Source organism: Lissotriton vulgaris, chromosome 5 (genome assembly GCF_964263255.1).
Source record: "Lissotriton vulgaris chromosome 5, aLisVul1.2, whole genome shotgun sequence".
NCBI classification, from domain to species: Eukaryota; Metazoa; Chordata; class Amphibia; order Caudata; family Salamandridae; genus Lissotriton; species Lissotriton vulgaris.
The window spans coordinates 715,194,448-715,220,038 of NC_141693.1; the positions used below are offsets into that span (position 1 = coordinate 715,194,448).

At 50.8% G+C, this 25,591-nt stretch overlaps 1 protein-coding gene across 1 annotated transcript in view; it reads right to left on the reverse strand.

Moving 5' to 3' along the window:
- Positions 1-25,591, reverse strand: part of ZSWIM8 (zinc finger SWIM-type containing 8) — a 2,802,584-nt gene that overhangs the window by 1,363,963 nt on the left and 1,413,030 nt on the right. The window lies entirely within an intron of this gene.

The following is a 25,591-nucleotide window of genomic DNA, read 5'->3' on the forward strand; positions in this document are numbered from 1 at the left end:
TTTTCTAGTCTCGTACGAGGTGCGCATCTTAGGCACAGCTCAAGGCTCATTTGCACCTTGTTCAAAAACGTTCCAGAAAGCAAAAGAGTTATTAACCTTTACCAAATGGAAAGTCTCTTCATTGACCAAAAGCCTCTGAACAAAACTGTATGAGACTTTTATCCAGTATTAAGGTACCTTTCATAGATTCACATGCTTAGAATCATCCCCGCCGACGAGGTGGGAGTCTCGCGGTACAATAAAATATATACATAATAGTCATGAAAAATCTTACACAATAGGCTACTATGGACAGTGAAGTCACTGCATTAGCCTATCTTAGTCCTTTTGTAAAAAGAACCAAATTTGGAACACAGCCAATCAGGCTGCAGCACCCTATTAGAACCCTCCACAGAGAGGCAAACCCGCAGATTTTCTACTGCACGTTGTGTGACAGAGTCTCCCTGAGCTCTGCTCAGTTTTTCTTCACCTTTGGTTGAACTTTGTGAGTAGCTATGTCTGATTCTTCTAAGAAAATCTTGTTTTTGCCTTGTTCCTCATGTGGGAATAAGAGACTACATTTTGAAGATCCCCACAAGGAATGTATTTATTGTCTTTACCCAGCTCACAAGGTTAAAGACTGCAGGATTTGTAGCTCCTTCCCTGCCAAGAGAAGGAAGATTGCTGGTTTTGTTGGAGAAGTTGAAGTCTACATCTGATGTTGTTTCAGGAGGTGATGGCAGTGTTAGTCCTCAGGTGTCCACCCCTCTAACCAAGGAGAGGGATAGATCTGATGATCCCACTGAGCGACAGAGTAAGACCTTGAAGAAGTCTCTCTCTGAGACTGGTCACTCTTCCTCTAGAAAAGAGAATCTTTCAATCTATTCAGAGGTGAAATCTGGTGAAAATGGAAACATTTCTGAGAAAACTGCCTCAAAACAGCAAAGAACTCATTCTGAGTCTATCAGGATCCCTTAACGTCGAAAAAAGCATGGACGACGACGAAATCTCCTCAGATAGTGAGTGCTTCCTCTTCATCGACAAAGATCATCCTGCCATCGACGAACGCTCCGTCGACGGCGGCACCATTGACAATGCTATCTTTGCCTGCTTCGTCACTGTCGACGATACCAGCGACGACGACTAGTCATTTCTCGTCGACAACGGGGCACCTGACGTCGACGCTTCGCCGTCGACGACGGATCAACTCCCGTCGATGGGTCCACCGCCGCCGACGATTCAACTCCTGGCGAAGAGTCCACCTTCGACAGCAGCAGTGGCTTCGACGGTGATAACATCATAGACGATGGTTTTTGCAGTCGACGACGTTGATGATGACAACGTCGACGGTAGCTTCTGTTATGGCTATTTCAGCAGGTACTGACCCACCATCTATGTACATCTCGTCTACGCTGCAAGACCTGACGGCTATGTTAAGGGATTATCATGCACGTTTTCCACCAGCAGCGCCTGTTCCAACACAACCTACTACGCCTCCTGTTTTGCAGATCGAAGGTCCTTCTGACCCTATTAACCCCTTCACTTCTAGGCCTTTTACCCCCCTGTGCCAAGCCTTTTTTTGGCTATTTGGGGAAGTGCGCACTTAGGCCCCTGTAACATTTTGATCACATAAGGTATCCACGCCAAATTTGTGTCCTTTTCTTCCAACATCATAGGGATTCTAAAGGTACCCAGGGTTGGTGGATTCCCCTGGAGGGGTCCCAGAAATTAGGCAAAATACAGCTACATTTAGTTTTTTGGGGCAAAATGGGAAAAAGGGCTGCTAATGAAAGTGTCTGGGTTTTTCCCTGCAAATGGTATCAAAAAAGAGTTTGTGGGGCTGAAATCACCATTTTCCCAGCTTTTAGGAAAGGACAGACTTTTGTCAGAAAACCAGCAATTTTTACAGTTTTGGCATTTTTCTGGGACATAGCCTATTTTTGCTATTTTTTTGTGCTTTCAACCTCCTTCCAGATAATGGTAGAAATGGGTATGAAAGCAATAATGGATCCTGGTAAGCTACACATTTTAGAAAAGTAGACAAAATTCTGAATTCAGCAAGGGGTCATTTATGTAGATCCATCAAGGTTTCTTTATAGAAACAGTTAAATATAGGAAAAATTGAAAATTAGTTGAAAAAAACAGCCTTTTGTGTCAACGTTTTCACCTGTAACTTTGACAGGTCTTTGAAAGCAATATACCGTTACATCTGCTGGACCTTACTGGTTGTGGGGATATATATAGGACTTGTAGGTTCACCAAGAACCCGACGACCTCAGAGTAAAAAAACTGAGCTGCAATTTGCAATGGCTTTTTATTATGCACCGATTATATAGCAATTATTGTGGGAAAATGTATACATGGAAAAATTGTTATGAAAGACACCTATGTATTTCTAAAATGGGAACAGAATATAGAGTTTAGAAACAGTAGATATTTGCACATTTCCGAAATTGGGAATACTCATACTAGCAGGAGAATTATTGGTAATTTTTCAAAATGACTTATTTTTTACACAATGTCTTTCATTTGGAAGGCAGAATGGTACCTCACTTGTGTGGGTAGGCATAGTGCCCACGACAGGAAACGGTGAAAAATGCAACGTGGACACACCCCAATTTTACAGTGAAAAATGACCCTTTTTTGGCAAAGTGCCTAGCTGTAGTTTTTTAACCCTAGCTGTGCCGGCAAATAGGGAAACCTAGCAAACCTATACATTTTTTAAAATAAGACACACAGGGGAATCCAGGATGGGGTGACTTGACTGCCTCCCACCAGGTTCAGTTACCCAGAATCCCATGCAAAGCTAAAAAATTGTCCCCAAAAACTAATTTTCAACATATTTCTGTGGTGGAAAGTTCTGGAATCTGCGTGGATCCACAAACTTGCACGCACCCCGCGTTCCGAAGTCTTCCGAGAAAAAGGGTACCTCACTTGTGTGGGTCGGCCTAGTGCCCCGACAGGAAACTGCGTAAAACGCAATGTGGACACACCTCAATTTCGCAGTGAAAAATGACCCTTTTTTGGCAAAGTGCCTAGCTGTAGTTTTTTAACCATAGCTCTGCCGGCACCTAGGGAAACCAAGCAAACCTATACATTTTTTAACATTAGACACCCAGGGGAATTCAGGCTGGGGTGACTTGACTGGCTCCCACAAGGTTATGTTACTCAGAATCCCTTGCAAACCTAAAACATTGTAAAAAAACACATTTTCCCCACATTTCTGTGGTGGAAAGTTCTGGAATCTGCGTGGATCTACAAATTTCCACAAATCCCGCATTCCCCAAAGTCTTCCGAGAAAAATGGTACCTCACTTGTGTGGATCGGCCTAGTGCCCGCGACAGAAAATGGCGCAAAACGCAACATGGACACACCTCAAGTTTGCAATGAAAAATGACCCTTTTTGCCAAAGGGCCTAGCTGTAGTTTTTTAACCATAGAGTTTCTGGCACCTAGGGAAACCTAGCAAACCTATACATTTCTGAAAACTAGACACCCAGGGAAATCCAGGATGGGGTAACTGACTGACTCCTACCAGATTCTGTTACCGAGTATCCCTTACAAACCTAAATAATTGTCAAAAAAATTACATTTTCCTCACATTTCTGTGGTGGAAAGTTTGGGAATCTGCATGGATCCACAAATTTCCTCCCACCCAGCGTTCCCCCAGGTTTCCGGATAAAAATGGTACCTCACTTGCATGGGTGGGTCAAGGACCCGCAACAGGCAAGGGCCCAAAACCTATTGAGGTGACATCAAAATTACCTATCACAGACCAACCTGGTTTTGCAAGGGGGGGTTCCCATGAGTTTTTGGCCCGGGGCTCGGCGGCCATCTAGGGAAATCTACCTAACCCACACATTTGTGGACATTAGAAACCCGGGGGAGTCTTGTGAGGTATGGCACGAGTGGGTCCCCCATCATTCTCCTACCCACAATCCCCTGGAAACCTCAAATTTTGCGGGAGAATTATTTTTTTTTCTCACATTTCTGTGGTGTAAAAGTACTGGAATCTGCGTGGATCCAAATATTTCCTCCCACCCAGCGTTCCCCAATGTCTTCCGATAACAGTGGTATCTCACTTGCTTGGGTGGGTCAAGGACCTGCGACAGGCAAGGGCCCGAAACCTATTAAGGCGTCATCAAAATTACCTATCACAAACCAACCTGGTTTTGCATGGGGGTCCAATGAGTTTTTGGCCCGGGGCTCGGCAGCCATCTAGGGAAACCTACCTAACCCACACATTTCTAGAAACTAGACCCCCGGGGAGTCCAGCGAGGTATGGCTTGCATGGGTCCCCGATCATTCCCCTACCCAGAATCCCCTGCAAACCTCAAATTTCGCCGAAAAATTCACTTTTTTCTCAAAATTCTGTGTGGGAACGTTCTGGAATCTGCGTGGATCTACACATTTCCACCAACCCAGCGTTCCCCCTGGTCTCCCAATAAAAATGATACCTCACTTGTGTGGGTAGGCATAGTGGCTGCAACAGGAACTGGCCCAAATCGCACTGTGGAGACTTCAAAATAACCTGGTTTGGGGGGGCACCTGAGACTTTGGCCCCTGGCTCGGCGGCCATCTTGGGAAAATACCAAACCCAAACATTTCTGAAAACTAGACAACCGGGGAGTCCAATGAGGTATGGCTTGCGTGGATCCCCCCATGTTTTCCTACCCAGAATGCCGTGCAAACCTCAAATTTAGTTGAAAAAACCCACATTTCCCACATATTTTTGTGTGGAATCACCGTGCCGGCACAAATCTCCTACCTCCCAGCGTTCTCCCTGTTCTCCCGAGTAAAATGATACCTCATTTGTGTGGGTGGGCCAAAGGCCTGTGGCTAGGAAGAGCCCAAAACATAGGGATTTAGAGTATAGCACTGAGAATTCTAAGCGCTACATTTTTAAAAGAAATATGTTTTTAGCCAATTCTGCTTTGGACACAGTATCATTTTACTCGGGACACTAAGGGGAATGCTGTGGGGTTGGAAATGTGTGCCGGCAAGGTGATTCCACAAAAAATATGTTGAAAATGTCTTTTTTTCAGCTAAATTTGAGGTTTGCATGGCATTCTAGGTAGGGAAACGTTGGGGGATCCAGGCAAGCTATACCTCATTGGACTCCCCCGGGTGTCTAGTTTTTTTACTTTGGTACTTTCCCAAGATGGCCGCCGAGCCCGGGGCCAAAATCTCAGGTCCCCCCGCCAAAACAAGGTAGTTTTGCTATTGGTAATTTTAAGTCTCCACATTACGATTTGGGCCATTTCCTGTTGCATCCACTATGCCTACCCAAACGTGAGGTACCATTTTTATCGGGAGACCTGGGGGAACGATGTGTGGGAGGAAATTTGTAGATCCACGTAGATTTGAGAACTTTCCCACACAGAAATTTGAGGAAAAAAGTGATTTTTTTAGCTAAATTTGAGGTTTGCAGGGGATTGTGGGTGAGAAAACGTTAGGGGAGCCATGCAAGCCATACCTCGCTGGACTCACCCGGATGTCTAGTTTTCAGAAAGGTGTGGGTTTTGTAGGTTTCCCCAGATGGCCGCCAAGCCCGGGGCCAAAAACTCATGGGACCACCCTTACAAAACCAGGTTGTTTTGTGATAGGAAATTTTGATGTCGCCTCAATAGGTTTTGGGCCCTTGTCTGTTGCAGGTACTTGACCCACCCACATGAGTGAGGCATCATTTTTATCGGGAGACCTGGGGGAATGCTGGGTGGGAGGAAATTCGTGCATCCACATAGATTCCAGAACTTTCCCACACAGAAATGTGAGAAGTGATTTTTTCAGCTAAATTTAAGGTTTGCAGGGGATTCTTAGTAGGAAAACTTTGAGGGACCCACGCAAGCCATACCTCGCTGGACTCCCCAGGGTGTCTAGTTTTCAGAAATGTGTGGGTTTGGTAGGCTTCCTTAGATGGCTGTCAAGCCCGGGGCCAAAAACTCATGGGACCCCCCCTTGCAAAACCAGGTTGTTTTGTGATAGGTAATTTGATGTCGCCTCAATAGGTTTTGGGCCCTTGCCTGTCGCGGGCACTAGGCCTACCCACACAAGTGAGGCACCATTTTTCTTAGAAAGCTTTGGGCAACATGGGGTGGGTGGAATTTTGTGGATCCACGCAGATTCCAGAACTTTCTACCACAGAAAATTGAGGATAATGTGTTTTTTTACACATTCTTATTTTTCAAGGTATTCTGGGTAACAGAACCTGGTAAGAGCCAGTCAAGTTACCCCATCCTGGAATGCCCTGGGTGTCTAGTTTATAAAAATGTACAGGTTTGCTAGGTTTCCCAATGTGCCGGCTGCGCTAGGGCCCAAAATCAACAGGTAGGCATATTGCTAAAAACAAATCTGTGCCTAGTCAGCTTTCTGAAACCCTGGGGGGATATCTGGGGGTGGGGTTGCCCCGAAATGCCCCCAAGGGGGGGCAGAAACACTGTGGCTATTTTTTTGGGGGGGGGGGGGTTGGGACATCGGTATTCCCATTCTGGGCAGGCCCCAACGCCACACTTAAAAAAGGCCAGCATAATCTTAGGCGTCTAGTTGGTTTTTTGCCCCATCTTCCCCCCAGGGGGGCAGAAAAGGCTGTAATTGTTGCGGGTGGGGGCATTGGCATGCCCATTTGGGCTGTCCCCACCCTAATTAAAAATTTCCCCAAAAATCCCTGATGTCCAGTGGGCTACAGATTGGGGGCTACTGCTCCATCTGCCCCCGTGGGGGGGGGGGGGGGGGGGGGGGGGGCAGGAAGCTGTAATTTTTGTGGGCAAGGGTCTGGGGAGGATGGGCATGCCTGTTTTGGGCAGCCCCCACCCTAATTCAAATTTGCCCAAAAAAATCCCTGGCGACTAGTGGGCTTTTGCCCCTCCAGGAGTGAAGATCGAGGGCTAATGCCCCAGGGGGGGGCAGAAAGCCTTCTAGACGCCAGGGATTTTTTTTAGCACATTTTAATTAGGGTGGGAGTTGCCATTGCCAAATAGAGGCATGCCAATGCCCCACCCTAACAAACATTTGCCCAAAAAAATCCTTGGCATCAAGTGGGCTTTTTGCCACCCCCCCCCCCTTCAAATTTGCCCAAAAGAAAATCCTGGTGTCTAGTGGGTTTTGTCGCCCCACCAGCGGGGCAGATTTGGGGCTAATGCCCCCCATCTGCCCCCAAGGGGGGGCTGAAAGTCCACCAGACGGCAGGGAGTTTTTTGGGCACATTTTAATTAGGGCTGAGTTTGTCCAAAACGGGCATGCCAATGCCCGACCCTAATTAAAACTTGCCAAAAAGAATGGGGGCTAATGCCCGCATTTGCCCCCCCCGGGGGGCAGAAAGTCTACTAGACGTCAGGGATTTTCTTTAGCAACTTTTATTAACAAAAATCCTAATAAAACCCTAATAAAAATCTGCCCAAAAAAACTGGGCTTTTTCCTGCATTGTCATGTCCAGTTTGGGCAGCCCCCACCCTAATTAAAAGTTTATAAAACAAATCCCTGGCATGTAGTGGGCTTTTTGCCCCCCCCCACCCCCCCGGGGAACAGATTGGGGGCTACCGCCCCATTTTCCCCCGGGTGGCAGAAAGTCTGTAATTTTTGTGAGGGTGGGGGCATGGGCATGCCTTTTTGGGCAGCCTCACCCTAATTCAAATTTGCCCCAAACAAATCCCTGGCATCTAGTGGGCTTCCCCCCCGCGAAGCCGATTAGGGGCTAATGCCCCCATCTGCCTCGGGGGGGGGGGCTGAAAGTCACCTAGACGCCAGGGAGTTCTTTGGGCAAATTTTAATTAGGGTGGGGCCTTCCAAATCACGCATGCCAATACCCCCACCCTAATTCAAGTTTGCCCCCAAAAAATCCCTGGCAACTAGTGGGCTTTTTGCCCCCCCGGGACGCAGAATTGAGGCTGATGCCCCATCTACGCCCCAGGGGGGGCAGAAGTCTACTAGACTCCAGGGATCTTTTTTTAGCAAATTTTAATTAGGGTGGGGGTTGCCAAAAACGGGCAAAAATCTGTGGCGTCTACTGGGCTTTTGACCCCCCGGGGGGGGCAGATTGGGGGCTAACCCCCCCAATCTGCTTCCCAGGAGGGGCAGAAAGGCTGTAATTTTTGTGGGGGAGGGGTGGGGGCGTTAGCATGCCCATTTTGGGCAGCCCCCACCCTATTTCAGATTTGCCCCAAAAGATCCCTGGCGTCTAGTGGGGTTTTTGCCCCCCCCGGGGGGCAGATGGGGGCTACTGTCCAAAGTCAGTTATAGTGGCGGGGGTTGGGGCATTGGTGTGCCCATTTTGGGCAGGCCCCACCCTACAAAAAAGGTGCAAAAAAAATCCCTGCCCCCTCCCCCCGGGCAGGCAGATTGGGGGCTACTGCCCCAAGGCTGGAATGGTGGTGGGGGCCTTTCCCAGGTGTTGTGGGCTTTCTGCACCCCGGGGAGGGCAGATTGGGGGCTTTCTGCCACCAGGGGGGCAGATTGGGGGCTCCTGCCCCCATCTGCCCCAGAAAGGCTGTAATGGTGGTGGGGGTGGGGGCATTTGCATGTCCCTTTCGGGCAGCCCCCACATGAAACAATGCACCCAAATAATTCCCTGGTGTTTAGTGGGCTTTCAGCCCCCCCTCTTCTCCCCCCCGGGGGCGGATTGAGGACTACTGCCCCACCTGCCCCCCAGGGGAGGGAGAAAGAGTGAATTTAGCCCATTTCTTTATGGGGGGAGCGAATGCCCTTGCCCAAGGGGCCCCTCCCCCTCCCTGGTGTCTAGTGGGTGGATCCCTGCTTGGGGATTGCCCTCCTGGGGCGATCCACAAGCAGGGATACACTGGGGAGGGGTACCATTCTAAAGGGAGATTCTCCCCTTTCCAATGATACCTCCCCCGTCTTTCTACGTGCCCGGGAGTGCTGAGATAAACCCCTGAGCACATAGAAAGTGAAACTGAAAGGAGCCTAAAGGCTCATTTCAGTTTCTGTTTCTGTGCAATGACGACAGCGCGACGTGCGCTCTGATCTTCATGGCACAAAAACCGGGGATGGGGCCTCGGGACACTCTTCCCTAGCTCCCAAGGTCACAGGGGTGAAATAGAAATCCCTCTGCTGTCAGCAGCAGAGGGATTTCGTGCCCCTGGCCTCATAACAAATTGGTTCCATCATGAGCATCAAAGGGGTTAATGAACCTCAGGATATTTTACCTGTGCAGCATTTAGTCTAGGATGATGATGACGATATTGTTGCAGAGGAAGGAGAATTACCAAATTTTCCCACAACTGTGGATGAAAGGGATGAATAGTTGATTCCTACGCCATCTTCGCCAGTTCCTCAGGCAGTAGATTTCCCTGAAGATATTGGAGGTTTTCATGCAATTATGGAGAGGGCAGCAACCCGGTTTCATCTTCACGTATCTGTGAAGCAAACCGATTGTTTCCTTTACGATTTTAAAAACCAGAGTATGAAGTCCGTCCGTTCTATCCCTATAATAGAACATATCTGGGAAGAAGGAACAAAAATAATGAAAAATCAATTTTCAGTGCCGGCGATTTTTCCTAGAGTTGATAAATAGTACGAAGCACCAGATAATGCTCCTGGCTTGCCTGTCCGGTCATCCTAGACCAGGTTCCGTTATTTCACAGGCTGCTCAACTTAAGTCTCGGAATACATCCATTCCTGTTACAGCACCGCCGGATAAGGACGGGAGGCGCCTTGATAACATTGGTAAGCGACTCACCACCATGGCGGGTGCTTCAGCATCCTGGCTAATGACGGAAACCGGTCCTAGGATGCTTTATTCCTGTCCAGGGAAGACATGGCTTGGCAGTTCGGGCTGGACTGTTCCCACTTCATCAGCCCGCACGCCCTCTGCTCCGCTGACTACGTCCTCCTCGGGGACCTCAACTTCCACCTGGAGAACAACAACGACTGCAACACCAACACCCTGCTGGACAACCTCGCAAACCTGGGACTCAAGCAGCTGGTCACCACCCCCACCCACTACGCCCGACACACACTCAACCCCGTCTTCTCATCTAGCAAGGACATCGCCTTCAGCCACACCACCGGACTCCAATGGACGGACCGCAGCTGCGTCCACTTCAGCTTCAGAAGGACCACAATCCACCACCACCAGCAACAGGTTGCACGCAGAAGCTGGAACAAGATCACAGCCGACCAGCTCGCGACCTCCCTGAGCATGAACCCTCCCACCAGTGCAACAAACCCAAGCCAGGCGGCCACCAACCTCGCGGAGTGGATCAGCAACTGCGCAGACGACCTCGCCCCTCTGAAGACCCCGCCTAGCAGACCCGGTAGCAAGAAAGCCCCATGGTTCATCGACGAACTCAAGAGCTCCAAGAAGAACTGCCGAGCCCTCGAGAGAACCTGGCGCAGAGACCCAACTCCAGACAACATGACTGCCCTCAAGCTCTCCACCCGAAAGCACCACCAACTCATCCACGCCACCAAGAAAACCGCATTCAAGGAACGACTGGACAACAACGCACACAACAGCAAGGAACTCTTCAACATCATCAAAGAGCTCTCCAACCCCAACGCCGGAAACAACTACATCACCCCTTCGCAAGACCTCTGCAACTCCCTCGCCTCCTACTTCCACAACAAGATCGCGGACATACACAACAGCTTCAGCACTCAACCGGCGCACGCCACGACCGAACCACCGCCCCCCACCACCACCCTCCGCGCCTGGACCCCGATCAGCACCGAAGACACCGTCCGCACGATGAACTCCATCCACTCCGGATCTCCTACCGACCCCTGCCCTCACCACGTCTTCAACAAGGCCGACGCTGTCATCGCACCCCACCTGCGGGACATCATCAACACCTCCTTCGACACCGCTACCTTCCCAGAGAGCTGGAAGCACGCCGAACTCAGCGCCCTACTCAAGAAGCCATCAGCCGACCCCACTGACCTCAAGAACTACCGCCCCATCTCGCTGCTCCCGTTTCCTGCAAAAGTCATCGAGAAGACCGTCAACAAGCAGCTGGCCGCCTTCCTCGAGACGAACGGATCCCTCGACCTCTCGCAGTCTGGCTTCCGGGCCAACCACAGCACCCAGACCGCCCTGATCGCAGCCACCAATGACATCCGAGCTCTGCTCGACAACGGAGAAACAGCGGCCCTCATCCTCCTAGACCTTTCCGCTGCCTTCGACACTGTCTGCCACCGTACCCTAGTACAGCGCCTCAGCAACGTCGGAGTCCAGGAGAAGGCACTGGAGTGGATCATCTCCTTCCTCGCCGGAAGGACACAGAGAGTCCGCCTCCCCCTGTTCAGATCTGAAGCCACCAAAGTCATCTGCGGCGTTCCTCAAGGCTCCTCGCTCAGTCCAACCCTCTTCAACGTCTACATGAGCCCCCTCGCAGACATCGCACGCCAGCACAACCTCAACATCATCTCCTACGCCGACGACACCCAGCTGATTCTCTCCCTCACCAACGATCCCGCCACCGCCAGAGCCAACCTTCACGAAGAGATGAAAGAGGTAGCCGAATGGATGAAGAACAGCCGCCTGAAACTGAACTCGGACAAGACGGAAGTCCTCATCCTGGGATCCTCACCCTCCGCCTGGGACGACTCCTGGTGGCCCCCCGCCCTAGGCAGCGCACCCAAACCAACCGACCACGCACACAACCTGGGCTTCATCCTGGACTCCTCCCTCTCCATGACTAGACAAGTCAACGCAGTCTCCTCGTCGTGCTTCAACATCCTGCGCATGCTACGTAAGATCTTCCGGTGGATCCCCACCAAGACCAGGAAGACGGTCACCCAGGCCCTCGTCACCAGCCGTCTGGACTACGGCAACTCCTTCTACGCCGGAACCACCGCCAAACTCCAGACGAGAATCCAGCGGATCCAGAACGCCTCAGCACGACTCATCCTGGACATCCCCCGTCGCAGTCACATCTCCGGACACCTGAGAGACCTGCACTGGCTCCCGGTCAACAAGAGAATCACCTTCCGACTCCTCACCCACGCACACAAAGCCCTACACAACCAAGGCCCAGGATACCTCAACAGCCGCCTCAACTTCTACGCTCCCAAACGCCAGCTTCGATCGACCGGCCACGCCCTCGCCGCCGTCCCCCGCATCCGAAGAGCCACCACAGGAGGAAGGTCCTTCTCCTACCTCGCCGCCAAGACTTGGAACTCCCTCCCGACCCACCTCCGCCTGACCCAGGACCACCTGGCCTTCAGGAAGCAGCTCAAGACCTGGCTGTTCGAGCAGTAGCGGACCCCCCCTCCCCCAGCGCCTTGAGACCCTCCGGGTGAGTAGTGCGCTTTATAAATGCTTTGATTGATTGATTGAAATATTCTCCATGTGACCCCCCTCTCTCTCCCTCTCCGGGAGTTGAGTCTTTTGTGTATAATGGTGGAAGGAGGCCACAGGGGGGTTGATCGAGGTCGCTACGCAAGTTGCAGTGGGTTAGGGCGGCATTGGTTGGACCTCAGTTGGAGATATAGTATTCTCCGGCTGGTTTTGAGGAGTTTGATAAGACCAGTGGTCCTCTAGTGGAGGCACTGATGACTTGTCCGATGAGAGGTGAACCGGTTGAGCGTTTTTGTTGTTGTGATCGATGCAGGAGGATCCAAAAATATAGACCTCTGATGGCTCAATTGCCCTTGTGGTTACAGGAGCCCAATGTTGAGCTGGGGCCAGATTAAACGACCCTAGTTTTGCCAAGGGAGTGATAGTAGTTGTTGCCTCCGGAGATTGCGCTTGCAGATGTGGTGATTCCGCGGCTTTGATGACGTTTTTTTTAAAGAAGTCCTGTATACTTGAGGGTTTTTGTGTTTTTGGGCTCTGGTTGGCGTTGGCCGAGGCCTCTGCGGTGTCGGGTCGTGTAGCTGTCCTTCTTTTGGGCGCTGTATACTTCCTCACTTTTCCTGATCTCATTATTTCCCGAAAGCCTGGGCCCTTCTGGTTACTCACGAGTCCAGCACCACTAGGGCTTTGTTTTCAACTCTTTTACAGCAGTGGGCTTTTTTGGAATTCCTGAGTTCTGGAACTGTACGAGCTGTGCTGTACTGTACTGTACTGGGCTGGGCTGTGCGTGGGCTGTGCGTAGGCTGAGCGTTGTGTGGCTGTCTTCAAGTGTGGCACCCCCCTGCTCGCCCCGTCCGCCCTCCTGCACCAGGACCCCTGCCCCGCCCCCACCCGCTGACACCACCACCTCTCGACCACCACCGGAGTCCGAGGTAGCTTGGGCAGTGTACTGGGTGAAAGCGGAGCCAGCAGGGTCTGAGCGGGACAGTCAGGGCCTGGACTGGACTGGGTTCTGGGACGGGAGGCAAGGGGAGCAGCCCCAGAGCTGGTGGGTTACCGTGACCGGCCAGATAGTGAGCAGCGAGTGAGGGGTGACTAGGGGGCGTGGGCGGTGGAAGGCTGGAGCGCCGACCTGAACCCCAGCGAGAACAACAGGGGCACCGCAAGCCGTGAGGCACGAAGGCTACAGGAGCAGGCAGAGTGATGAACTGGGGGAGGGACTCAGGATCTCTAGGGCTCTTGCGTGCTTGAACTATAAGCACGAATGCCGAGCAAACGCTGGGCAATCAAGGCGTCAGGGGGGGGCGGGGGGAGGGGGGACCTGAGAGAAACCGGCCGCTCACCGGAGTGAACGGCGGTGATGGTGCGGGATGTAGCCTCTTTCTCGGTCGGACCCCGTCAGACCCGCTCCCCCCCTCGCGTGCACCGGGTGTCCTACCGTGAGACTTCCCGCGGATTTCTCCGGTCTCCCGTCAGCCTCACTGCCTCTGCCTCACTGTGCCCCTCGCCTTTCGCTTTTCGCCGAAGCCTGCAGCGCGTTCCCAGCTCCTCACCGGCTCACAGCACGACAGTCCCCGCACACCGAGCCGCCGCCGCCGCCGCCAGCCTCTCCCCTAACTGCGTTGCCACGCCTACCCGACAAGCCTGGTAGTCACGCTAGTGGGACGCAGCCGATGATCAACCAGCACAATCAGTAGTGGAGCACAGGAAAGGGTTGAGCTGGTTAAGTTTCGAGTTCAAGTTTCAATTTTAAATTGATAATGTTCCCCTTAAATGACAATGCCTGGCGGCAGGGGGTGAAGAAGAGCGCAAATGCAGAAAGAAGCACTCTCCCCGGTTGCAGCTTATTGGCCTGGCTCGTGGTTCCAGGTACAGCTCCAGGTACAGTGGAAGTGGTGGAAGGCGGGGCTGCCGGGCTGCGGGCCTCACGACCCCCTTTGCTCACGCTGCTTGCTCCTCCAATGGCCCCCCGCAGGCACAGGGCCGTTGGCCTCCGGGTGCACCAGGTGCTGTAGGCTGTGTGCAGTGCTGCGTGCAGAGTGCCCGGGTGCGGGGCCGTGAGCTTGACAGCGATGCAACTCTCTCTCTCGGGGGATCGGGGCTCAGACTCTGCCTCTGCCTCGGCTCCCGCCCGGATTCACCCGCCAGCTAGCACCGAGCACCGCCGCTCCAGCACCTCTCCTGACTTGACAACTCGATGCTCTCTGCTCTGTGCTGCTCTGCTCAATAGCGCCTCCACAGTCTCCAATGAGTAACTAGAGTACTGTGGTGCGCCCGTGGGTGTTGGCCCTGGAACCCCTTAAGTCTAAAGGGGTTTGCTCAAAGTCCTCACATAAGTGTCCTTAATCTTTAAAATTCCAATCGCAACTTTCTCCATAGAAGCTAACAGCGTCTCGCGGCTGTGTTCTCACACTGCACGGGTCCCACGTGCGTCCCCTGTGTCACTATCTTGGGGGTTCCTGGTGGTTCTAGCGATTCTACAGTCTCTAGGCCTTGTGTCTAGTCAAGTCGTGGTTCTTATACCACTTTCTTAAAATATGCTTTGGTCTCCTCCTGGGGCCCAGTGTATATTGTGCTCTTTACTGAAGTTCTATTTTGCTAAAAGTGTGTACTTTGCTCTGTAATCTCAAAGAGATTACTAGAGAGTGTTTAGTATTAAATAAATATAATATATATATATATATATATATATATATATATATATATATATATATATATATATATATATATAATGTGAGAAGTTGGCCTGGCATATGCTGTCCACTAGATATATATATATATATATATATATATATATATATATATATATATATATATATATATATATATATATATATATATATATATATATATATATATATATATATATGTATTTAATACTAAACACGCAGTTAAATTATGCCTTGAAAGTGATGATTTTGAAAGCGAAAGGAACAGGCTGATGGCCATAGATCTGTTTTCGATCTGCACCTTTAGTTGCAAAAGGGAGGAGATTCTGAATGTATGCTATTTTTTGACTACATTGTACCATTACTGAATGCCATGTTGTTTAGCCTGCACCCATTTGCCTTGTTAAAATCAAAGTGCTTAGGCCTTTTTGCTTCTGACATCTACTGCCCCCCATGCTTGGTACGAGAAAGTGAGAATTTTCAATCAAGCTAGCTCAGCATATGAGATGTCTTTCCAAAGTCCTTTGAACTCTTCTCAAGAGTCAGCCATGTACATTTTAGTATCACTATTTAGAGTTTCCGTTCCTGTCACGTGTATTCTCCCTTGATTGACAGTGTGAAGAAAATGTATAATGGTTGGGTATTTTTCGGGAGGGTTTAACATCAGATGCTGAATTACTTCGGGAGGCGAAGCTCTGTGCTCTTATATTGCATTAGGCGCTTCTTTTGCGTAATAAACATGCTTTAGATTTATGTAGGCTCATGGATCCTTTTCTTCCAGAGTACCACTTCAGCCCCATATCTAGGCCAGCAGGTTACAAACCCTGGATTTGTGTAAAAGGGTATTTAGATCTCTCACACTAAGTAATTGGACCTTGAATGTGTTCGAGTTTCCGGGGTGTGCCTCTTATCTGAAGCCTCCTTAAAATCTGACAACAACACCCTCAATTTCCCCAAGCGTTCATTGTATTCACAATAACTAAATTGATTTGGTTCTCACATAAAGGACACGGGTTTCCAAAATAACATTTCCTGGACCCTTCAAGCCACCTTTAACGTTTCACCTTAAAGGTCATTTCAATGCCATCATTTACGTTTTTTAGAGCCAGAATCAGAACTGTAGCTACTCTAGTTCAAATACTTAGGCCCCACTATATGGACCCTCTCTATTCCAAACATGTGTTCCTTTGCGGTCTAGTGTCTTTGCAAGCAGCAGTCTGATGTAGCCCAATGTAATGTGTCTTCTGTCGCCTCCTTTACACTGCGCATCTGTAGGTTACGGTGTCTTGTGCGAATTTGAAGGTTACATTTTTTTGCGTATATGTGCCAATATAATAGCATTTTTTTTATTTAGCCTTGTTTTCCGGTGTTTACTGGTCTGTGGTCATGTCCTCCATTTCTCCAAATCTGTGGCCCAACTATATAACTGATAATGTAGAAATTAGCACTTCCATGTAGTTCAGTCATATTTGTTATAATTCTTTTCCAGGTAATTTTCCAGTTATTTCTCAAATCCTGAAAATGGTCTCTTGAAATCATCCCTTCTAATGAGAGTGGTTTACCGTGACTCCTCGGTCTCTGTCCTCATAGCCATTCCTGGTTGAGGCATCGCAATTTGATGGCCTGCCCTATTTCTGTTGTATTGTGCCATTATCTCTTTGCTATTTAGGAGTAGAACTGTGTCACACTAGGTTTGTCACTGGAGTCTCTTTAAATATGCTGTCCCACTGGTAGTTGATCATACCTGTTCCTTTCCTGTGTGATTAGCTAACACTTGCTCTCAGCGACCCTTGACCCCACCAGGTAGGTCGCCCCCCCTCCGCACAGCACTGCCTGTGCCTCCCTGCCCCAGGTGCCGCTGCTGAGGAAATTCGAGGCCTTCCACCACTGCCTCATCCCTGGTGGCCAGTGGTAGGCCTTAGGTTTGTTTGTCATATGTCATTACATTGTATTGTATTGCACTCTCTTGCTGTCCGTGACTGCTGTTGTCTGTCTCCCTTTGTTGCCCTCGTGATTCTGTGTCTATTTTCTCTGTCTGTCCCCTTCGCTGCCCCCGTGATTCTGTGCCTTTTTTCTCCTGTCCACTTCGCTGCCCCGTGATTCTGTGCCTTTTTTCCCCTTCTGTCCCCTTCTCTGCCCCTGTGATTCTGTGCCTTTTTAGGTCTCGTGACCTACAATGCGCGCAAGCGCATTGAGGGAGCGAGAATTCAAGTGCTCAAAATCCTCGTGAAACCACGGGCTTTTTGCTGCGGTTTTCATTAAGTTCACCTGGCCACAGGCACGCGCTTTTGGGCCATAAACTTGCATTTCTCCTCCCCCTCCCCAGCCAGCTTCCCCCAGGCCGTAGCAGCACTCATCCCACACCTTTGAAGTGAAGCTTAGCTTCACTTCAAAGGCCCCTGCTGCTTCACACCGTGTCGCATTTCTCCTCCCCCCTCCCCTTCTCTGCCTTCCCTCCGTCTTGTTTACCTACCCACCAACCCACTCTCTGAACAGACAGTTCAGTCTAACTTGTCTCTGCCTCTCTCTAACGCCTGATGAATGCCCAGCTGTTACATTTGTAAACGTTTCCTTGATACAAGCAGCGGATGAGGGATTTCGCGTAATAAAAAAACAATCCAAGGAACGTCATGTTACCGTTCACGCCGGAATCATTTAATAACATTTTAGAGACTCTTGGTTATGAAAAAGCTGCAGGCCAAAAGTTCTTACTACCGAAAATAGCATTGCACCGTCGTAAATTCGCTACCAACCGACATGCACTAGCAAAGAGCCGATTAAAAATACTGGCATTATTTGGAATTTCCATTTCAACATTAAAAACGTTGATTTTATTCAGTGTCTGTTTGCTACAGCCTCATACGTCATCGTCATTTAGCACCACTGTGCGCCGGAGAGTGACAGTTCTACAAACAGTGTTGATTGACGAAGTTGCGGGGCGTGCAGGCAGCACCTACTTCAAAGCTAAGCCGGCGTGGCTAGGCCTCAACGAGATGAGCTGAATTTATGAAGTGCGTCATTTTCTGCTCCTTAATTACAGCGGGCGGCTTTCCAGACCCTACCACAGTTTTGGTCTTACAACTTCACAAATCAAATTGATTCCACCCACATTCAGCGCGGAATCAACTGTGCGCGCGCAGCTGACTTGTTGTGTACTTGGTGCCTCTCCCACAAGTCCGCTTCTTGTGCTGACTCTTATCACTGACATTCTGGATTAAATGTCATTTTGAAATCCCGCCACAATGCTGTGTGCATAATGCCATTGGCATTATACCTTGTCAATGCTTGTTTATCCCGTTGCTTCTGCCGCATTTTCTCTTCTGGGACCTCTTGCTTAGCTCACCATGGAAAACACTCATTTAATTTTTCACGCCGGACGGTGATATTTTTCCTTACAAAGAAAGGCATATCAAAATGTGTTTTTTTTCATTGAGTTCTTACGCATAACAAGGAAACGGATAAATGAACTTGAACAGACGCCTCGGGGTAAGTGCCGTACCAGGTGGTTTAATGTGCACATGTTTAGTATCTAAAATTAAAGCATCGCAACCCTTTCAGCACGGAGTTGGGAGGGGGAAGAGAAGAGTGATGGCTTAAAACAAGTACAGCAAGCGTCTGTATTTGACACCATCATGGGATCAAATCCTAGCTAATCAACTCAGGCCTCCATCCTCGCAAGGTCGATAACAATAAATATATGCGGTTTCAGCGTCACAAAGCCCTTAGGGCCGATCATGACAAATCCACCAAAAGAGCCACCTCCCTGCAGACATCACGGTTGGCGCTATGCAGACCTTGCCAGCTACCATTCCAGGACGCACTGACATCCAAGGCTTTGAGGCATGGTGCTGCTGATAGTGTAATCTCTCCTTGAGGAGTGGGGGAGGTCCTCTCCCAGGATGTGAAGGTAAACACCATGTAAACCAAGGCAGTCAATTAGCGTTCTACTCTGAGCTAATGCTAACACATGCATATGCAGTTTGTATCCAGTTTCAAACTACACATTCTTTCCAATGGTCCAAGTACGTTTTCCTTAGTGCCAGTAAAATAAACTGCAGCATATTAGACAGGCAAGGCCAGCGATGTCAGAATGAAGCACTGTTAAGACCATGATACAATTTTGTATCTGAAATAGCATATATTTGACATGCTGATTTGAAACCAGCTGTCATGGTTCAGAAAGTCATGGATGGGGGCATAACAAGTAAAACATTTGTAGACCCCAGTCCTTAATTTGTGAAAGATAGTGTACCGGTGCCCGCAGCTCTGCTGAAAAGACGGCGGCCAGTGCTACTAAATGTCGGCAAGCTGAATACCAAGGCTGGTAGTCTTTTAATCCGCTTCCTCAAAGTGAAGCATACTTTGACACAAGTGTCCACTTCACCATGGCGATTCAAGAGGATGCTCATGTGTACATTGTTTACTATGGAGGTAGGTCTGCTATTCGACCTGAATAAGAAGGAGAGAGAGCAGTGAGGATTTAAACAAGCACTGGCGTTGCCAATAGGTCTCGCAGTAGGAAAGTTGGAGCTATTACAATTGCAAATAACAATGCCTTTTATTTTTGTTTTCATTTTAAAAACATAAAGGGCTTTGTCATTTACAAAACCAATAGCTCCAACTTTCCTACTGCGAGACCTATTGGCAACACCAGTGCTTGTTTCTCCTTCTGTCCCCTTCGCTGCCCCCGTGATTCTGTGCCTTTTTTCTCCTGTCCCCTTCACTGCCCCGTGATTCTGTGCCTTTTTTCCCCTTCTGTCCCCTTCTCTGCCCCCGTGATTCTGTGCCTTTTTCTCCTTCTGTCCCCTTCGCTGCCCCCGTGAGACTGTGCCTTTTCTCTCCTTCTGTCCCCTTCGCTGCCCCTGTGATTCTGTGCCTTTTGTTTCTCCTTTTGCCCCGTGATTCTGTGCCTTTTTTCCCCTTCGCTGGCCCTGTGATTCTGTGCCTTTTTTTTCTCCTTTTGACCAGGTGATTCTGTGCCTTTTTCTCCTTCTGTCCCCTTCGCTGCCCCCGTGAGACTGTGCCTTTTCTCTCCTTCTGTCCCCTTCGCTGCCCCTGTGATTCTGTGCCTTTTGTTTCTCCTTTTGCCCCGTGATTCTGTGCCTTTTTTCCCCTTCGCTGGCCCTGTGATTCTGTGCCTTTTTTTTCTCCTTTTGACCAGGTGATTCTGTGCCTTTTTTCTCCTTCTGCCCCGTGATTCTGTGCCTTCTTTCTCCTTCTGCCCCCATGATTCCGTGCCTTCTTTCTCCTTCTGCCCCTGTGATTCTGTGCCTTTTTTCTCCTTCTGCCCCTGTGATTGAGCCTTTTTTCCCACTTCTGTCCCCTTCCCTGCCCCCGTGATTCTGTGCCTTTTTCTCCCTCTGTCCCCTCCCTTGCCCCCGGGATTCTGTGCCCTTGCTTCCGTTCCCCGCGGCTCCACCCCCGAATGTCCATTCGCAGCCCCTGCCTATCGCCTCCTCCTCCCAGCTGCTCCTCCCTCCCATCTCCCTATATGTGGCGACCACGGTGAGGACAGCGACCCTTGACACCACCAGGTAGGTCGCTCCTCCTCTGCACAGCACCGCCTGTGCCTCCCTGCCCCAGCTGCCGCAGCTGAGGAAGTTCGAGGGCCTTCACCACCCGCAGGATACCACCTGCGCCTCATTCCTGGTGGCCAGTGGTAGGCTTCAGGTTTGTTTGTCATTTGTCATTTCATTGTATTGCACTCTCTTGCTGTCCGTGACTGCTGTTGTCTGTCTCCCCTTTGTTGCCCATGTGAGTCTGTGCCTTTTTTCTCCTGTCCCCTTTTCTGCCCCGTGATTCTGTGCCTTTTTTCTCCTTCTGTCCCCTTTGCTGCCCCCGTGATTCTGTGCCTTTTTCCTCCTGTCCCCTTCGCTGCCCCCGTGATTCTGTGTTTTTTTTCTCCTTCTGTCCCCTTTGCTGCCCCCGTGATTCTGTGCCTTTTTTCTCCTTCTGTCCCCTTCGCTGCCCCCGTGATTCTGTGCCTTTTCCCCCCTTCTGTCCCCTTCGCTGCCCCCGTGATTCTGTGCCTTTTTCTCCTTCTGTCCCCTTCGATGCCCCAGTGACTCTGTGCCTTTGTCTCTTTCTGTCCCCTCTGCTGCCCCCGGGATTCTGTGGCCTTGCTTCTGTCCCGCCGCTGCGTCCCCTGTGGCCCCACCCCCCTGACTGCCCATTCGCTGCCCCGCCTCCCAGCTGCTCCTCCTGCCCACCTACCCATATATGCCGGCTGCTGCACGTCCGCACCGCTGGTGCACCAAAGACATGGCTAAGGCAAGCCCGTCTGCGCCCGGACCATGCCCAGCGCCAAAACCCCTGGCCCCAGCGCCCGCCACGACGACGGCTGCCGCTCCAATGCCAGCACACTGCACGACCTCATCCCCAGACGGACCCACACCTGCTTCAAGGCCGAACCGAAACGCACACATGGTCCCTTCACCTGCCGGAACTACAGCTACACAAGCCTCAGAGCCGCCGAACCACCCGCCAAGAGAAACCTCAACCACCTCCAATGGATCCTACTGAACAATCGCTCAGCACGCAAGCACGACATTGAGCTCTGGGACCTGCTCGACACATCATCCCCGGACATCGCCTTCCTGACAGAGACCTTGATGAACGAATCCTCCGCACCCGACATCGCCATAGCCATCCCAGACAGCTACAATATCACCCGCAGAGACTGCACCACCAGAGTCGGAGGAGGAATCGCCGTCGTCCACAAGAACAGCGTCAGGGTCTCGACCAACACCGTCAACACTCTCAGCACCGCCAAACACATGCACTTCCAGATCCATACAGACCCCAACACCACCCTCAAAGGTACCCTCATCTACAGACCCCCCGGACCCCGAACCCAATTCAGCGACTCCATCGCCGACTTCATCAGCATGCACACCCTGACCTCCACCGACTACATCCTCCTCGGAGACCTGAACTTTCACCTAGAGAACAACAACGACAGCAACTCCGCCACCCTGATCGCCAACCTCGGACAGAGGCAGCTCGTCACAACGTATTCCCATTCCGCCGGCCACACGCTCAACCCAGTCTTCTCCTCAAGCTCCCACGTCTCCTTCAGCGACACCACCAAACTCCTCTGGACTGACCACCGCTGCACCTACTTCACCTTTCAGAAACCCACCACACACCACCGCACCCAACAGATCCCTCAACGCTGCTGGGGCAAAGTCACCGAAGACCAACTACACGCAAACCTCGCTCTCAGCCCACCCACTGACACCTCCAACATCGACGCCTGCAACCTCAGACGCTGGATCAACGACTGTGCCAACACCCTCGCCCCGTTGAAAAAACCCACCCACAGAGACACCAGCAAGAGAGCTAGCTGGTTCATCCCAGAACTCCTAGCCTCCAAGCGAACCTGCCGGAAACTAGAGAAGAAACTGCACAATGAAAAGACATCGGACAGCCTCGCAGCCCACAAAGACGCCATCTGCAAACACCATCACCTCATCAGGTCTGCCAAGAAGAACTCCTTCAAAGAGCGTCTCGACAAAAACGCACACAACAGCAAGAGCTGAGCTCTTCAACATCGTAAAGGAATTCTCCAACCCAAACGACATCCCGCCGTCGTAAGCCCTGTGCGACTCCCTCGCCACCTTCCTCTACCGCAAGATCGCTGACATCCACGACAGCTTCAGTGCCCAGACAGCCCCAACAGACAGCAACACAACAGACCCTCCCCACACCATCGACCATGACCCCCTGCCAGCCTGGGCCAACGTGAACATAGATGACACCATCAAGACCATGAGCTCCCCGTCAGACCCACTCCCGCACCACATCTTCAACAAAGCCAGCAGCTCCATCGCACCCCACCTGCGCAACGTCATCAATCTCTCCTTTGAGACCGCCACCGTCCCAGAGAACTGGAAACACGCCGAGAGCAAAGCCCTACTCAAAAAACCCAAGGCGGACCCGAGAGACCTCAAGAACTTCCGGCCCATCTCCCTGTTTCCGATCCCAGCCAAGGTCATCGAGAAGATCCTCAACAGACAGCTAACCAGATACCTCGAAGAAAATAGCATCCTGGACCCATCCCAGTCAGGGTTCCGCAGTAACCACAGCAGCAAGACTACCGTCATCGCCTCCACCGTCGACAACAGGACCCTGCTAGACAACTGAGAGACCGCGGCCCTCATCCTCCTGGACCTCTCCGCCGCCTTCGACACTGTCTGCAACCGCACACTACGCACACGCCTCCATGATGCAGGGATCAGAGACAAGGCCCTGGAATAGACCACTGCCTTCCTCTCCGGCAGAACCCAGAGCGTCTGCCTCCCCCCATTCCGATCCGAAGCATCCAAGATAATCTGCGGCATACCCCAGGGATCATCCCTCAGCCCGACACTGTTCAACATCTACATGGCCCCGCTCGCACAAGTCACCAATCAGCACGACCTCAACATAATCTCCTACGCTGACGACACTCAACTGATCCTCTCCCTCACTAAGGACCCCCTCACTGCCAAATTCAACCTCCATGAAGGAATGAAGGTTGTCGCTGATTGGATGAAGATCAGCCGACTGAAGCTGAACAAGGACAAGCCGGAGGTCCTCATCCTCTGCTCCAACCCTTCAGCCTGGGATGACTCCTGGTGGCCTACGGCACTGGGAGCAGCCCCGACACCCACCGACCACGCACGCAACCTGGGAGTCATCCTCGACTCACCACTCTTCATGACCAAACAAGTCAACGCAGTCTCCTCCTCCTGCTTCAACACCCTCCGCATGCTCCGCAAGATCTACAGGTGGATCCCGACAGATACAAGAAGACCAGTCACCCAGACCCTCGTCAGTATCAGACTCGACTATGGAAACGCCCTCTACGCGAAAGCCCCGGCCAAGCTCATCAAACGACTGCAATGCATTCAAAACGCCTCTGCACGCTTGATCCTTGACGTACCACGCCACAGCCACATCACCCCCCACCTAAGAAACCTGCACTGGCTCCCCATCAACAAGAGGATTTCCTTCAAGCTCCTCAACCATGCACACTAGGCACTCAACAAGACCGTCCCAGCCGTCGCATCCGATGAACAACCACCTGCAGCAGATCCTTCTCCCACCTCGCCGCCAAGACCTGGAACACCTTCCCACTGAGCCTACGACAGACCCAAGACCTGCTGACCTTCAGGAGGCTACTCAAGACCTGGCTGTTTGACAGTAGCGCCCCCCCCATTTTTCCCCCAGTGCCTTGAGACCCTCACAGGTAAATAGTGTGCTCTACAAATTCTTGATTGATTGATTGATCGATCCCTATAAGTCTTCGTTAAAGCACGGTCTTCCTCTTGTTAGACCTCTTGGCTTACTTCATGCTCACAGACTGCAGCCTTGAGCACCACCAGGGTGCAGGCCTATTGACTTGAACATTCCCTTCCTTGCCTTGTCTTTTTTCTATCCCCATATGGTCCAGCAGCTGACAGCCTCTGCTGCTAATTTTATGTCAAGACCTATTATGCTATCTTAACTTGCTTTTATTTGAATTGCAGCAGTCAAATATAAAAAAACTACAAATCCCTAGAGGCTTAGAAACATGCTAACCAATGGGAATAAGAAACATAATATACATAACCACCAACTGTATAACACCAGCAAGTACAATGTCCCACATGACTGCAAACAGCCACAGTCAAGATAAGTACATTTTATTACAATTGTTTATTATTGCAATGTGGGTTGTTCCTGTTATGGTTTTATCTTAATATCATCATTTTTTTCAATAGCACACGTCCTCGAGAGCCTTGCGCTCGCCATCTGTTTCCTCACTGCACCTCGCACACAGTGCCCACAATATAATGGTCGTTTTTAGGTCGAGCCTGTAACAGCGCTTGCGTAGTTCTGGCGAAGACTTTATGTAAGGGCTTTGAGAAATCACCCCAGAGGCTCGTACATGCTCCTGTGTGTCCTTTTTGTTTTGTCCCAGGCTATTGGACTATGCATGCGTCTTTTATACAAAGACAGCACGCAATTGGTCAAAGGCATGCGCATTGCTCATACCCATGGCCCATTGGTTGCTGTTACCCGCAAGGGCGCCATGTGTTTTGAATTATAGTGCGTAAATGCATGCACGATTATTCAAAACATGTCTCGGTGTGGCTCGCACGTGCTCTTGCGCCTAGCGTTGCAGTGCGCAGATTCCGAAAACGTCATCGCCGGGCTGGTATTGGTCCAGCCTCGAGGGATTCCCAAGACGTCACTGCCCAGCCGCGCTGGGATTGGTCACAGCCACAAGGGCTTCCCCACGCTCGTCATCAGGATCAGAGCTGCGCCAACACTAGTTTTTCATTTGGCAGCCCACGGAGTTCTTGGAGTTGCTGTCACACGGGTGCTTGTTGCCTCAATGGAAGCTCACCTGACAGCACTGATTTAGAACAGCGAAGCCAAGGACTGCAATCATGGTGAACTTGCGATGTGGGGGTCGGTTGCTGCCGTGCTGCTAGCTTCCACTGCTCCCTTAAGAGTGCCATGGTCTTACTACTCTTTCTCCTGCCCTCTCCTGTGCTCCTCTCTCCCTTGCCGTCTGTCTCTCTGAGCTGTGCGGCCTTCCTCGCTGTAATGATGTACTTTCTTCTGTAGTGCAGTCGCTAGAGATGTCCAATCTCCCACTCGCTGCACCAACTACCCCCTTTAACTGTTCAGTGGTCTCCTCCTGCCTGTTATAGCTCTCACAT